This window comes from Macaca mulatta, chromosome 3, assembly GCF_049350105.2.
Source record: "Macaca mulatta isolate MMU2019108-1 chromosome 3, T2T-MMU8v2.0, whole genome shotgun sequence".
Lineage (NCBI taxonomy): Eukaryota > Metazoa > Chordata > Mammalia > Primates > Cercopithecidae > Macaca > Macaca mulatta.
The window spans coordinates 50,834,647-50,849,619 of NC_133408.1; the positions used below are offsets into that span (position 1 = coordinate 50,834,647).

Genomic DNA, 14,973 nt, shown 5'->3' on the forward strand with positions numbered 1-14,973 from the left:
TAAGTTAAACTCCTGGAGATAACGGGCTCCTTTCGCTGATCGTCCACAATCATGGACGTGCCCTTTATGATTCATGATGGGGCTGAAAGACAGAACGTTTGGATCCTCAGTTTTATCTCTTGCTATGACATTAGCCAAGTCATTTTACGTCTCTGGGCCTTGATTTCATTGTCTGTAGGGTGAAGCTGAATCACTTTTTTATTTTAAGAGAGAAACAAGGTCTCCTATGTTACCCAGGCTAGAGTGCAGTGGTGCAGTTATAGCTCGCTGAAGCCTCCTGGGCTCAGGCAGTCCTCCTACCTCAGCATCTTGCATAGCTGGGACTACAAGCATGTGCCAGCAGGCCCTGCTGATTTTTGTTTTATTTTGTAAGATGGGGTCTCATTATGTTAACTAGGCTGATCTCGAACTCCTGGCCTCACGTGATCCTCCTGCCTCGGCCTCCCAGAGTGCTGGGATTATAGGCATGAGCCACCGCGCCCAGCCATGGAGCAGGCACATCTTTAAGGTCACTGTGGAGTTGTTTATGCTTCATTAAGACCGTCAGATATTGGCTTAGTCTGTTTTTAATTTCTCGGGTTCATTAGGTGCATAAGCCCAGCCTCCAAGCATACATAATCTGAAACACCAACCTGGATAATTAAGTGTACAGGCAGTGAGTGAAAGAAGTGAGCCTAAGCAATACGGAATTGACATGCAGCCAGTGCCTTGTACCTTCTAGGAAGAGCATGAGTCCCCGTCAGCTTTGCTGGCTGACCCCTGTTCTGCGGGTGCTGATCATGCTCTCAGGACCTTCAGTTGTAGCTGTTACTGACTGTCATACTTTTGATGCTCCCCTACGCTCCCAAGCAGCCACAGACGCAGGGTGAAGCTGAGATGAACTGGGGTGAGCCTCAGAGGTTCAAGAACCCAGAGAAGTGTTTTCAAATCTAATGGATAAAAGAAGTAAAGAGCTATGAGCAAAAGTTCTCTCTAGCTCAGAGGTTGCTCAGACATTCACAAGGTGAGAAGGATGTGGTCTGCCTGTCCCTGTGAGAGCACCCACAACAGTCATTGTCAGCATCAGCCCAAACAGAAAAGACAGCAAGAGGCAGACCGAGGGGCATCTCCAGAATGTTTTGCATCCTGAGGTCATAGAGCTTCATTTTTTTGGTGAGCTGAGTATCATGGCGATGAATGTGAGCAAATCTGCGCTAACTTCCTTTTGCTTCTCCAAGAAATGGCCTAGTGAGGCTGCCTGCGTTTCTTGGCTAGTGGCCCCTTCCTCTATCTTCAAAGACAGCAGCATGATATCTTCCAGTATTTCTCTGTCTCTCCCTCTCTCACCCCCTCTGTGAATCTCATTCTCTCAGCCCCTCTTTCCCCTCTGCTTCCTGTCATTTTGTCTCCTCCTCTTTTTCTGACCCTCCTGCCTCCCTCTTAACGAGAATCTGATTACACCGGGCTGACCAAGATAATTGCCCAGCTCAAGATCCTTCATTTAACCCCAGAATCCCTTCTGCCATGTATGGTAATGTATTCATGGGTTCCAGGAATTGGAACAAGGACATCTTGGGGGCCATTTTCCCATCTCTCATACCCTCTTACAGATCAGCATGTGCAGGGGACTACACATCTTGCCAATGTAGAGATAACTCAGCACTCTGCATCCTCAGCATTCTCGGCTTAATCCTTTCCGTCCCAGATGAGATCATCCTGACAGCCGTCTTTCAGAATGTTTCCTTTCTCGTGCTCACTTCTGGTGGCTGGGGCCGGATGGACACAGCTCACCTCATCTTTCTGCTGTTTGCTTACTGCACTTGAGGGTTGCTGCATTGTTTACATTGTTAACAAATGCTAGGTTTGCTACACCCCACATCAAGCAAGTCCATTGGTGCCATTTTTCCAACAGCATATGCTGAATTTATTTCTCTGATTTACATTTTGGTAATTATCACGGTTTTTTTTTTTTTTTTTCCTTTTTTTTTTTTTTTTTTTTTGAGACATGGTCTCACTCTATTGCCCAGGCTGGAGCACAGTGGCACGACCTCGGCTTACTGCAACTTCTGCCTCCCAGGTTCAAGCAATTCTCCTGCCTCAGCCTCCCCAGTAGCTAGGATTACAGGTGCGTGCCACCACGCCCAGGTTATTTTTGTTATTTTTAGTAGAGACAAGGTTTTACCATGTTGGCCAGGCTGGTGTCAGACTCCTGGCCTAGATCCTCCTGCCTTGGCCTCCCTAAACCTTGTTTTTAAACAAGGGTAGCAGTTGAGGTGGCACTTTGACCCTTCTTTGACCATGTATCACAGCACGGTGGCAGCTGGTGGTGGTGAGCTGCAGTTGTTGGAGGAAGTGCAGCAGAGCCACGCTGTGAGGCCTGGCCCACCCCCAAATCCGGGAGGCACCTGCAAGCGTTGTCACTCCATGTCAGCCTGGAAGGGGTGGGCTCCAGACCACTCAGCTCCATGCATATTCTCATGGGACTAGGTGGCCAGCTGTGACAGTGGGGAAGTAATCACACTCCCTGCAGAGGGATGTGGCCAAGGGAGGAGCAGAGAGCTAGCCTGGAGGACCACGAGGGCAACTGTGGGAAGTGCAGCAGTCAGCATGGAGTGGCCGCCAGAGAGCCAGGGCCCCAGGGTGGGTGGGGAGAAGCAAGTCGGGGAGGCCTCGCAGCGAGGGTCGGCTCTGAGCAGCTGCCTGGAGGGACTGGAAGGGGCAGGTGGAGGGCCCAGCAGGCCAGAGGACTGCCGCCTTGTGGGCTGGCCAGAGTGTCACACCAGAGTCCCAAGGGACGAGGACTCCTTAAAAAAGTTTTCCCCTAAGTTGGAATTTTTGGAGATATCCAGATTGGCTGAGTAATGCATTTTGTGAAGGGGAACCAGTTGAGTAGTTTCAGGAAGGTCTTTCAATCTCCACGTTTACTACGTACAGCCTTGGTTCATCTGCTGGGATTTTGAAGAGGCAGCCATAACTTTGATCAGTGTTTTTGAAGGGCTGAGTGACCCATGCAAGGTTCCAGAGTCTTCTCACCCAATGATGTTCATGGCTGAGTTGACTCTAGTTCCTCTTTGCAGAGTACAGGGAAGTGCTTGAGGCTGGGGCTGCGAGGCAGGGCTGGCATGTGACACCCACCGCCACCGTGGGAACGGAACCTGCTGAGCCTTGATCCTCAGCTCTTTGTCCTCAGATTTCCGACAGAAACATCCTGGGCTCTGCAGCCTCCGTGATTACATCACTCTTCTGTCTTCTCTGTTACATTTCACACCCTTCTTTGATTACTGCTCATTATGTTGTACAATTATAGTGGACACCACTGGCATTGCTGCTTGGGTTTCTAGTTCACGGTCCCTGTGCCTTTTCCCGAGGCCTGGGGCCCGCCTGCCCTGGAAGCAGCCTGGTTCATAGGAATAGATTCAGCTGGAGTCGGCTGTGGACCTTTGTCTGTGTTCCCTGCCTCAGCCTGACTGCCATTGTCTTTGTCAATCTCCGGGCTTGTTTCTCCTTGAGCCACGGATACAGCTTTTTTCTGAGTTTGCACCTCTGTGTGCTACATATATTGGGTTTTCAAAATGAAATGTAAGCTGAGCTTTCCTATGTTGGTGCATTCTCGTTTATGCTAAAGTGTTACTTTTTATTGGCTCCGATTTGAAAATTCAACTACCAGAACCTCGTGGGATCCCTTTGTCTGAAGGGAGCTTGAAGTTTATCTCCACCCATCTGCATTCATGCCCAGAGAATATTGATTTTAGGGTTTATTCCTAAAGTCATTTCATGGGACACACCCTAGATTGAAACTTTCTTTTTTCACTTGATTATTATTAAACTTGTCATTATGGACATTTTCAAATGTCTCCAAAGGTAAAAAATAAAAATAAACATAAAAATAACATGATCACTACCCATGTATCATTACCCAGGCTTGACAATGAACATCTTTCTGCTGTTCCTGTACCCACCCTCCAATTTTTTGGTAGTACTTAATTTTGAATTACAAAAATGCCACATGCTGGCCGGGCACAGTGGCTCATGCCTATAATCCCAGCACTTTGGGAGGCCGAGGCAGGCAGATCACAAGGTCAGGAGATCGAGACCATCCTGGCTAACACAGTGAAACCCCATCTCTACTAAAAATACAAAAAATTAGCCAGGTGTGGTGGCGAGTGCCTGTAGTCCCAGTTGCTCAGGAAGCTGAGGCAGTGGAGTGGCTTGAACCCAGGAGGCAGAGCTTGCAGTGAACCGAGATCATGCCACTGCACTCTAGCCTGGGTGACAGAGTGAGACCCCATCTCAAAAAAAAAAAAAAAAAAAGAATATGAGTGTATACGTAACTTGCCCACAAAAAGAATTACACATTTTGTACTAGAATATATTTTTATTACATTTTGGGTGTTTTCTAAGTTAACACAAAAAGAGCTACCTTTTTGTGTTACTTTTTAAGAAGTGGCAGGCCAGGCACGGTAGCTCAAGCCTGTAATCCCAGCACTTTGGGAGGCCGAGGCGTGTAGATCACTTGAGGTCAGGAGATCGAGACCATCCTGGCTAACACGGTGAAACCCCGTCTCTACTAAAAATACAAAAAGAAATTAGCTGGGCATGGTGGCGGGTGCCTGTAGTCCCAACTACTCAGGAGGCTGAGGCAGGAGAATGACGTGAACCCGGGAGGCGGAGCTTGCAGTGAGCCGAGATCGCGCCACTGCACTCCAGCCTGGGCGACAGAGTGAGACATGTCTCAAAAAAAAAAAAAGAAAAAGAAGAAGTGGCTGGATAGCATTCCATCCTGTCAGGATATGGAAATAGTTTTAACAGTGATTACCAGGTAGGTAGGTAGATAGAGATTAAATAGACAGAAACATGGTCGTGGAGTTATCCTCACGCCTGACTTTTCTTGTGACAGTCAAAGTCCTGTCACTGGTTGTGATGGGTGTGTCTTTGCCTGAACTAGGTAGTGCTAAACTGACGTCTCCAGTGGCTGTACCAGTTTGCCCTTGGTAGTGTCTGAGAGGTTCCATTCCGTCACTTTGTCATCATTTGGATTGCCAGACTTTTTAATATTTGCCAGGTTGGTGTATCTCAAATAGGATCTCATTTCTAGCATTAGCACATCCCTGACCAGGTCTCTGTTCACATGTTTCCAGACTGAGGTGGCCTTTCTGTAAATTGCCTATTTGTTTCTCTGTAATCAAACACCTTTCCGACGTTTTTTAGTTATTTTTGATAACTCTGTCATTAGTTCTGTGAGTTCTATCAGCAGCTTCACTGCATGCACCAGCCATGTGATACCATATGTAGGTAATGGTCATTTTGTCTTCTCCTCTTGTATTTTTTGTTGTTGTTGTTTCCTCCACTGCAAGACAGAGTTTCGCTCTTGTCGCTGAGGCTGGAGTGCAGTGGTGCGATCTCAGCTCACTGCAACCTCTGCCTCCCAGGTATAAGCAATTCTCCCTGCCTCAGCCTCCTAAGTAGCTTGGATTACAGGTGCCCGCCACCATGCTCGGCTAATTTTTGTATTTTTAGTAGAAACAAGGTTTCGCCATGTTGGCCAGGTTGGTTTTGAACTCCTGACCTCAGGTGATCCCCCCAGTTTTACTTCCCAAAGCGCTGGGATTACAGGAGTGAGCCACCACACCTGGCCCTCCTCTCGTGTCTTATTCAGAGCCTGTCTGATGGGGGGGGGGGTGCATGCTTCAAGAACAGGGTTAGTAGCGACAAACGTGCCTCATGAGTGTAATGGAGCTGCTGCTGGCTCCACCATTAAACACCATGCTGGCTTTGGCTGAACTGTATTTTTTTCTTATCATGTTACAGAAATGTTTGTTTGGTTTTTTTGTTTGGTTTGGTTTTTTGTTTGGTTTGGTTTTTTGTTTGGTTTGGTTTTTTGTTTTTGGGATGGAGTCTCTGTCACTCAGGCAGGAGTGCAGTGGCACAATCTCGGCTCACTGCAACTTCTGCCTCCTGGGTATAAGCAATTCTCCCTGCCTTAGCCTCCCAAGTAGCTGGGATTACAGGCACCCACCTCCATGCCTGGCTAATTTTTGTAGTTTTAGTAGAGATGGGGTTTCATCGTGTTGGCCAGGCTGGTCTCAAACTACTGATGTCAAGTGATCCGCCCGCCTTGGCCTCCCAAACTGCTGGGATTACAGGTGTGAGCCACTGCACATGGCCACCACCTGTCCTTACTTACTTCTCTCCCATTGCCTGCGGTTCTGGAAGTCTGACTGGAAAGGGGTCTGTTCTTTACACCCCACCTCCTCTTCCCTCTCTTAGGTGCTGGCTCCTTTGGTTGTGTTGGGGTAGGGAGGAAAGAGAAGGGAAAGGGTAGCTCATGCCTATAATCCCAGCACTTTGAGAGGCCAAGGCAGGCAGATCACTTGAGGTCAGGAGTTCGAGACCAGCCTGGCCAACATGGCAAAATCCCATCTCTACTAAAAATGCAAGAAATTGAGCCGGGCATGGTGGTGCATGCCTATAATCCCAGCTACGGGAGGCCGAGGCAGGAGAATCACTTGAACACGGGAGGAAGAGGTTGCAGTGAATGGAGACTGTGCCACTGCACTCCAGCTGGGTGACAGAGTAAGACTCTGTCTCAAAAAAAAAAAAAAAAGTTTCCCAGAGTCCATCTAGTAGGGCCACACCGTGACAGCGTCTGTCTCTTGGCTCCTGTCTGGTCACCGGCCATGCCCTTCTCTGACCTCAGCCGCTGGCCCCCAGCACATGTGACTGTGACTTTGTGTGGCAGCTGCTGAGTCCTGAGATGTTTTTAATGGCTGTGTTTGATTCCCAGGTTCTTCACCTACCAGCGAGGGGAGAGAGCTGTGGTTCTGCATCGTTGGGGGAGTGGAAGGGAGCTCCCCAGTGCCACCGTGGCAGCCACCTTCCTGGAGCAGGGCTTGGAATGCCCCGTGGCCGCATCTCTGACAGACGCGGCTGAAATGTGTTTTCACAGGTGCTGTTTTCTGTTTTCCGTGTTCATAACACAGGAGGGGAGAGCGTAGCTACTGACAAGTAGAACACTGCTACTTTTTTAAGGCAGTTTCTTGTTTTTTTAGACGGAATTAGTCTTTGGCTTCCCTCCCAGTCCCAGCCCCACTTCCGGCTGCGAGTGTCCCCGGGTCGACACCAATAGAGATTGCTTTGTGTATTTTGTAGGGTTCTCTGTTTTGAAGAGAGAATTATGTTACAAATGTTTTTGTTGTCAATAAATAAAACACTTCCTTGTCCTTGCAAGATCCAGTATAAGTGAATTGCGGGGACTCAGCTGAGCTTCCAGAGTCTGCAGACGGGTGGGGGAGGCCATTTGCCAGTGGGGCTGGGGCTCAAGCTCTGGAGCCAGCGGTTCTGATTCACCTGATAGTGAAACGCTGCACCCCAGGTTTGGGGTTCCCTACAGCCCGCTCCCAGTGTCAGGAGCTGATGCCAGCAACTTAACAGAAAGTTGAAGCCACTTCACCCTCCTGTACCCCGACACCCCGGGCTCCCTGCCCCACACAGACCTGAGGCCACCTCACCCTCCTGCACCCCGAAACCCAGGGCTCCCTGCCCCACACAGGCCTGAGGCTACCTCATCCTCCTGCACCCCAAAACCCAGGGCTCCCTGCCCCACACAGGCCTGAGGCTATCTCACCCTCCTGCACCCCGAAACCCAGGGCTCCCTGCTGCACACAGGCCTCTCTGCGCCTGTCCCAGGGTCCCACGCTCCCTCGTGGGGCTGAGGCAGGAGGCTCCCCTCGCCTGTTCTGCCCCACCTCTCAGCCTCCGCGGGTACCCACAGCTGTGCCTCCAGGTCTCCCCCACAGTGCCCACACCATCCTTGGAGCCTTTCCTGGCCCCGTGTCCCCTCTCATCACCCTCCCTGACCTTGGTCACCCTCCCGGGCCTTCCTTCCTCAAGGGTGCCGTCTACACTGGCTTCTCCACTCTCAGCCAGCGACTCCTTGCCCTGCTGCTGTCCCATTTTGCTGCTGACCTGCTTGGGCCATCGGATCCAGCAGGCATTTCTTTGTACCGATTGGACCAGACTTTGCTACTCTGAAACTTCCTCCTCCCCAAGACACTTGAATTTCCAGGCTTGAATTTCCTTGTATTTCCAGGCTTCCAGCTCCGGAATTTCCTGGCTTCTCTTTTGGGAAGGCTGCCCATTGGTTGTACTCTCCCCACTGCCTGCCTCCCACCACCCCCAAAACACTTTAGAGCATTTCAGATGTAATCCAGCATTTCAGATGTAATCCAGGGCTGGGAAAGGGACCCATCCAGGCCATGGGTCATTCTTGAGGGCTGGGTGTACTGCCTGGCCTAGGAGGTCCCTGGCCCATGCCCCCGCCTTCCAGGGCCTCACCTGACAGAATCGGCTTAGAGAGCAGAAACCAAGTCCTGGGGGAGCAGGCTCCACTGCCTCTCTTTGTGGAGGAGGAGGCTGGGTGATGCCACCAGGGGACCAGGCTATCAAGAGGCCTCCCCTGGAGGTGCCTGCCCTCCCCCCGTGCTCCCTTCAGCCCGCGTTGCTGGAGTGGTGGCTCCGGAAGAGTGGCTTTCTCAGAGGTCACGAGGAACTTGGTGATGTTTCCCGCATCTGCACCTCCAGACCTCATGACCATGGTCTGGCTTCATCTGGCATGAGACGTCCCTTAGTCCCTCCCAATTCAGGAAGGCCCAGACCCCACACCACACTCCGCCCAGCCTGCTGCTGAGCCCTGCGTCAGTCACCAGCACTGTTACCTGCCCAGCTATCTCTTTTCAGCCTTCTCTAACATGCCCATATAGCCAGAACAGTCTTTTTAAAAGTTTGTTTGCTTGCTTGCTTTGTGTTTGATGGAGTCTCGCTCTGTTGCCTAGACTGGAGTGCAGTGCTGCAATCTCGGCTCACTGCAATTTCCACCTCCTGGGTTCGAGTGATTCTCCTGTCTCCGCCTCCTGAGTAGCTGGAACTACAGGTGCACACCACTGTGCCCAACTGATTTTTTAAAAAATATTTTTAGTAGAGATGGGGTTTCACCATGTTGCCCAGGCTGGTCTCGAACTCCTGGACTCAAGCGATCCTCCCACCTCGGCCTCCCCGAGTGCTGGGATTATCAGCATGAGTCACCACGCCTGGCCCCCAGAATGGTCTTTCTTTTTTTTTTTTTTTTTTGAGTCGGAGTCTCGCTCTGTCGCCCAGGCTGGAGTGCAGTGGCCGGATCTCAGCTCACTGCAAGCTCCGCCTCCCGGGTTTACGCCATTCTCCTGCCTCAGCCTCCTGAGTAGCTGGGACTACAGGCGCCGCCACCACGCCCGGCTAATTTTTTGTATTTTTAGTAGAGACGGGGTTTCACCGTGTTAGCCAGGATGGTCTCGATCTCCTGACCTCGTGATCCACCCGTCTCGGCCTCCCAAAGTGCTGGGATTACAGGCTTGCGCCACCGCGCCCGGCCCAGAATGGTCTTTCTAAAGATGGGCCCCATCATCTCTAAATGGCGCTGTGGTTACCTTCCTGGACCTCCTCTGCCTCATTTCTTGTGGCCTGGCTCCCTGTCCCCAGCCCAGCCTCCTGTCCCACAGCACAGGCATGCCCCCTGTGGCGTGCAGTGGTGGGAGCTGACTGGTCACTGCCCGCCCCCTGTCCAGCCTCCTTTCTAGGCTTTTCTTTGGAAGAGGGATTTTGGAAGGGCTTCAGCACAGAAGTGCCGTGAAGAGATGGGTGTTTCAGGAAATCACTCTTCTAACTTGAGAATATTAAAAATGAAAGAATGCACTGCACGCAGCACTTCTGCTGGTAGGACTCTGCCTTCAAAGACATGCACACTTGTGGACTAAAAGCATGTTCATTCATTGCACCATTGCTGATGAGGTGGTAAAATTGGAGGCCGCTGTGAGGCCTTCAGAGGGACTGGTGAAAGAAACTCCAGCACAGCTGCCTGAGGAGGACTCTGTGGCTTTTAAAAAGTAAGAGGTCACAGTCGCAGCCATGCTTTGGCCAAAGAGACGTGCTCCTTGCCCTCACACCATCCCCTGGCTCTCTGTGCCCTGGCAGGAGGGCCCACAGCACATCTGCTACCCAGACGGGTCCTGTGATGAGCACTGGGAGTCCCAGCATGTCACGTTACCCAGATAACTCTCTGGACAGGCACCCAAAACCCACCTGGCATCCAACAGAGTCTAGGCTGGGTTCACGACGTGATCCATGAGCCAGACTGCATGATCCTTTTAGACCACCTATTCCAAAAGATTAACAAAGTAAGGTCTATCTGAGGACTACCCATTACATCTTTTTCAATTTTTTTTTTGAGACAGAGTCTTACTCTGTCGCCCAGGCTGGAGTGCAGTGGTCCGATCTTGGCTCACTACAACCTCCACCTCCCAGGTTCAAGTGATTCTCCTGCCTCAGCCTCCCGACTAGCTGGGACTACAGGTGTAAGCCACCACGCCCAGCTAATTTTTGTATTTTTAGTAGAGACGAGGTTTCGCCACATTGGCCAGGTTGGTCTCAAACTCCTGACCTCAGGTGATCCACCTGCCTCAGCCTCCCAAATTGCTGGCATTACAGGTGTGAGCCACCGCGCCCGGCCCCCATTACATCTTTTTCAAATTTAACACACATGTATATAAGGGGGGTATTCGGTGAGCGCTTGAGGAAGGTACAGACCCCCTAGCCCTGTGCTGAGCTGAGCTTTTGGCAGCCCCAGCACCCAGGAAGATGAAGCTGCATGGTGTTCCAAACATTTCTTCCAGTCAGTGCTTCTCTCATGATAAGTGCTTTACCTGGGACTTACCTGTTACTTTAACTGTTACCTTTGTTAAATAAAGTTAGTATGTTGCATTTAAAAAATAACAAGAGGCCGTAATCCAGCACTTTGGGAGGCTGAGGCGGGAGGATCACCAGGTCAGGAGTTCGAGACCAGCCTGGCCAACATGGCGAAAACCCGTCTCCGCTAAAAATACAAAAAATTAGCCAGGCGTGATGGCTGGCGCCTGTAATCCCAGCTACTCGGGAGGCCCAGGCGGGAGAATCACTTGAAACCGGGAAATGGAGGCTGCAGTGAGCTGAGATCACGCCACTGCACTCCAGCCTGGGCAACAGAGACAGACTCTGTCTCAACAACAACAAAAAAAATATGATGCAGGAGGATCCCTTGAGGCCAGGAGTTTGAGACCAGCCTGGGCAACATAAAGAGACCCTGTGTCTACAGAAAATATTTTAGAAAATTAGCCAGGCACGGTGGTGTGTGCCTGTGGTCCCACTACTCAGGGGGTTGAGCACTCGGGAGGATCACTTGAGCCCAAGAGTTGGAGGCTGCGTGAGCTGTGATTGCACCACTTCACTCCAGCCTGGGTGACAGAGCAATACCCGGTCTCAAAAAAAAAAAAAACAGCATGGAGACCTGTGTGTGCACAGCACCAGAGGGCACAGGCTCAAACGCCCTGTCACTATGGCAAGCACAGCACGGGGAGGGGAAGGAGGTCCCGTTTTCTCCTGGGTGCTTCTATACAATTTGAGACGCATCCATGTATTATTAGTGCACTTTAGAAATGAGAAGGAACGCGACTTGCCTGCTGCGTGGACTGTGGGGTTGGAGCTGGGGAGCGCAGGAGTGCGGTGGGGTCCTTCTGCTATGGCTCACCCGGGCCTCGTGCTGGAGGCACGTGCAGGGAGCACCAAGGAGGAAGGCAAGCTGGGTGCCCCTAACCCATCGCACAGGAGGTCAGTGGCATGGTGGTGTACCCTGTGTCTGCCAAGGAGAAACATGGTCCCTGAAGCACATGGAAACCAAATTCCACACTGGAGGTCCATAGACCAGCTGCGGAAGAGGCCCCCACGCAGGCGAGTGGGCAGGACGTGGCACTAAAGTGGCCGCCAGGTGAAACTGACCTTGTCCAGCGCATCACAGTTCTCAATCTTTCCCCTGAAGTGGATTTGGGGGTTGAGTGCCCCCTTTATAAGCTCAGATGCACAGCATGGAGTTGACAACACCCCTCAGTCATGCACGGCACCACACCCATCTGCGACACCCTCATTATTCTAGTCCTGTACACTCTCCTATGGACAGCCGTGCCCACGTGCTTCATGTACATCTTTGTATTTGAGTGTTCTTGCAAAACATGTCTGCCATGGGTGTCCTGAAGCCAGCCTCCCAGTAGCCTGTGGGATGGTGTGGTGGAGGAGTGACAGCGCCTCTGCAGGGGGCTTCCCTTCACTCTCCCAGCAACACTGGAGACCACTGAAGTGTCTGCACTTTGCAAGGACGGAGGAGGCTGGCTCAGAGGGGTCCAGAGACTTCCCAGAGCCCCGCTGCTTGTCATATCCCAGCATCGGGGGCTGCCTTTCTGGCCTCACTTGAGGCACGGTGGGCTGGGTCCGCCCTGGGGGCCTGCCTTGTCACGCCCCACTTCTCCCTACAGTGGAATCTCCAGGGTCATTTCAGAGGGAAGGTCATGAGACCCTGGGCAGAAGGATTTGCCCTGGGGGACAGGCAGAGCTGAGGGAGACCCCAGTTGCAGCCTGGAGCCGCACGCAGGCTTTTCCCCGAACCTGGGTCTTTCTTTTGAAGAGAGGATTTGGGCTCAGGCCAGGCTGATGTTTGCTCAGCAGATCTGGCAATAGGTGGCGACATAACCCACTCCTTGCTTTCTGGGCGAGCCTGGTGGCCCCGAGGGAACTTGGTCACCCACCTCAGCCTCCTGCCCATGGCCTGAGCCTGGGTGCCAGGGCAGCTGCTGAGAAGGGTACTTGGCCTCTCTCTGCCACCCGAATGCTAGACACAGTCCCCAGGAAAGGGCATTGGGGCTGACACAGACACCACCCTTGCCCTCCAAGAGGAGGAAAGGTGGTGGGCACGGCCACGGGCAGTCCTCCAGGCACAGCGGCAGGAGCCTGGAAATGATGGCAGCCAGCCCCTCTTGTCTGCAGAGGGGAGCCCTAGGGGACCCTGAGCCCCCGGGGAAAAGAAGGGGCTAGAGGCCCCTTCTTTTACGGGCTCAAGAACTGGGCTGGTGCGGGGAAGAGGCAGAGCTGCTTTTCTGGCACGTGCTCTCTCCTGGCAGGTGAAGAAGCTTCCCTTGAGCACTCTGACAGTTCTGGCCAACTCAGCTGTGATAAGGGCGCAGAGGGACTTCACCCACGGTGACTGCTAAGCCAGTGTGTGTGTGTGTGTGTGTGTGTGTGTGTGTGTGTGTGTGTCCATCCAGGAGGCAAACACTCTAGAAAGAGACAGAAATGTCAGCAAATAACAATATATAATATAAATATTGTAATGAAAAGTGTTTCATCTTATATATGTGATATTCTTTCACTCCCAACCATTCAAACTAAAAGTGCAGCTGGGGCTGGGCACGGTGGCTCACGCCTGTAATCCCAGCACTTTGGGAGGCCAAGACGGGAGGATTGCTTGAGCCCGGGAGTTTGAGACCAGCCTGGGCCACAGAGTGAGACCTCATCTCTCTATATTTTTTAAATAACAAAAAATATTTTTGTTTTTTGTTTTGAAACAAGGTCTCATTCTATGGCCCTGGCTGGAGTGCAGAGGTGCGATGTCAGCTCACTGCAGCCTCCACCTCCTGGGTTCAAGCGATTCTCCCACCTCAGCCTCAGGCATGCGTCACCACACCCAGCTAATTTGTGTGTGTGTGTGTGTTTGGTAGAGATGGGGTTTCACCATTTTGGCCAGGCTGGTCTTGAACTTGTGACCTCAAGTGATCCACCCGCCTCAGGCTCCCAAAATGCAGGGATTACAGGTGTAAGCCACCGCGCCCAGCCAGAAAATATTGTTAAAAATAAAAATGAAGGCCACGAGGTCAAGAGTTCAAGACCAGACTGGCCAACATGGTAAAACCCCGTTTCTACTAAAAATACAAAAATTAGCTGGGTGTAGTGGCGGGTGCCTGTAATCCCACCTACTCAGGAAGCTGAGGCAGGGGAATCGCTTGAATCCAGGAGGCGGAGGTTGCAGTGAGCCAAGATCGCACTACTGCTCTCTAGCCTGGGTGACAGAGCAAAACTCCATCCTGGGGGACGGGGGGGGGAAGGAATTAATAAAAATGTAAATGTGCTAGGGAGTGGCAGTGGAGGGGGCTTGAGTCAGATCTCCATTGTCCCCTGTCCTGCCCCTCTTCCCCCTCGCTCCTGCTGAGCTTATCCCACTGGCTCAGGTCAAAGCAGAAAGGCCCTCCAGGTAGAACCATTCAGACCCAGACAATCGCCACCGAAAAAGGAAAGAGCTTGGGGGTGCTGGGGATTTGGTAGCTGCTTTTGGAGAAAGACAGGAGCAGCCCCAGGAGGCCAGTCTCTGGAAAACAAGTACTGTGGAAAAGGTAGTTTGTGGAAAAGGGGCCATATGGCATCCCAGAAAGAGCCCCGAACTTACTCCTGCCAGGTGACAGCCCCAGCATCACACGCCCGTGAGGCCTGTGCCAAGGGAGCTTCTGTCACTCTGTGCTGGGCGCGCTGTGGGTGCTCGAGGAGTGCCAGTGGAGTGTGAAGTCGCTGACGCTGACCTTCACGTGGGCTCTCACACTGAAGTAGACGATGAGATGGAGAAGTCTCAGGGGTGGCTGGAGTCGCAGTCTGTTCCTGAACAGGCTCGCCAAACTTGGGTGGGTTGTTTTTTTCCAAAACGCTTCCTACACAGGTCGAGAGACCGCCACACACACAGTGTGGACCTCAGTACCCTCCACACAAGGTATGGGAGAGTCACTTATCTGCCGGGCATGGTGGTTCACACCTGTAATCCCAGACCTTTGGGAGGCCAAGGCGGGAGGATCACTTGAGCCCAGGAGTTTGAGACCAGCCTGAGCAATATAGGAAGACCCTGTCTCTATTAAAAAAAAAAAAAAAAAATTAATTAGCCAGGGGTCGTGGCGTGTGCCTGTGGTCTGGGTACTCGGGAGACTGAGACGGGAGGATCACTTGAGCCAGGGTGGTTGAGGTTGCCGTGAGCTATGATCATGCCACTGTACTCCAGCCTGGGTGACAGACCGAGACCCTGGCTCACACACACACACAAAAAATGTCATTTATTGCCACCTG

General features: G+C 51.9%; 1 protein-coding gene across 5 annotated transcripts in view; it reads left to right on the plus strand.

The window, feature by feature from the left end:
- Positions 1-7,206, plus strand: part of FKBP6 (FKBP prolyl isomerase family member 6 (inactive)) — a 30,827-nt gene extending 23,621 nt beyond the window's left edge. For all 5 annotated transcript variants that reach the window (XM_015133315.3, XM_028845678.2, XM_077996543.1 and 2 more), the window contains one exon: positions 6,764-7,206. The gene's annotated coding sequence lies outside the window, so the exon portion shown is untranslated. The remainder of the gene's footprint in view (positions 1-6,763) is intronic.
- The last annotated feature ends 7,767 nt before the right edge of the window (positions 7,207-14,973 follow it).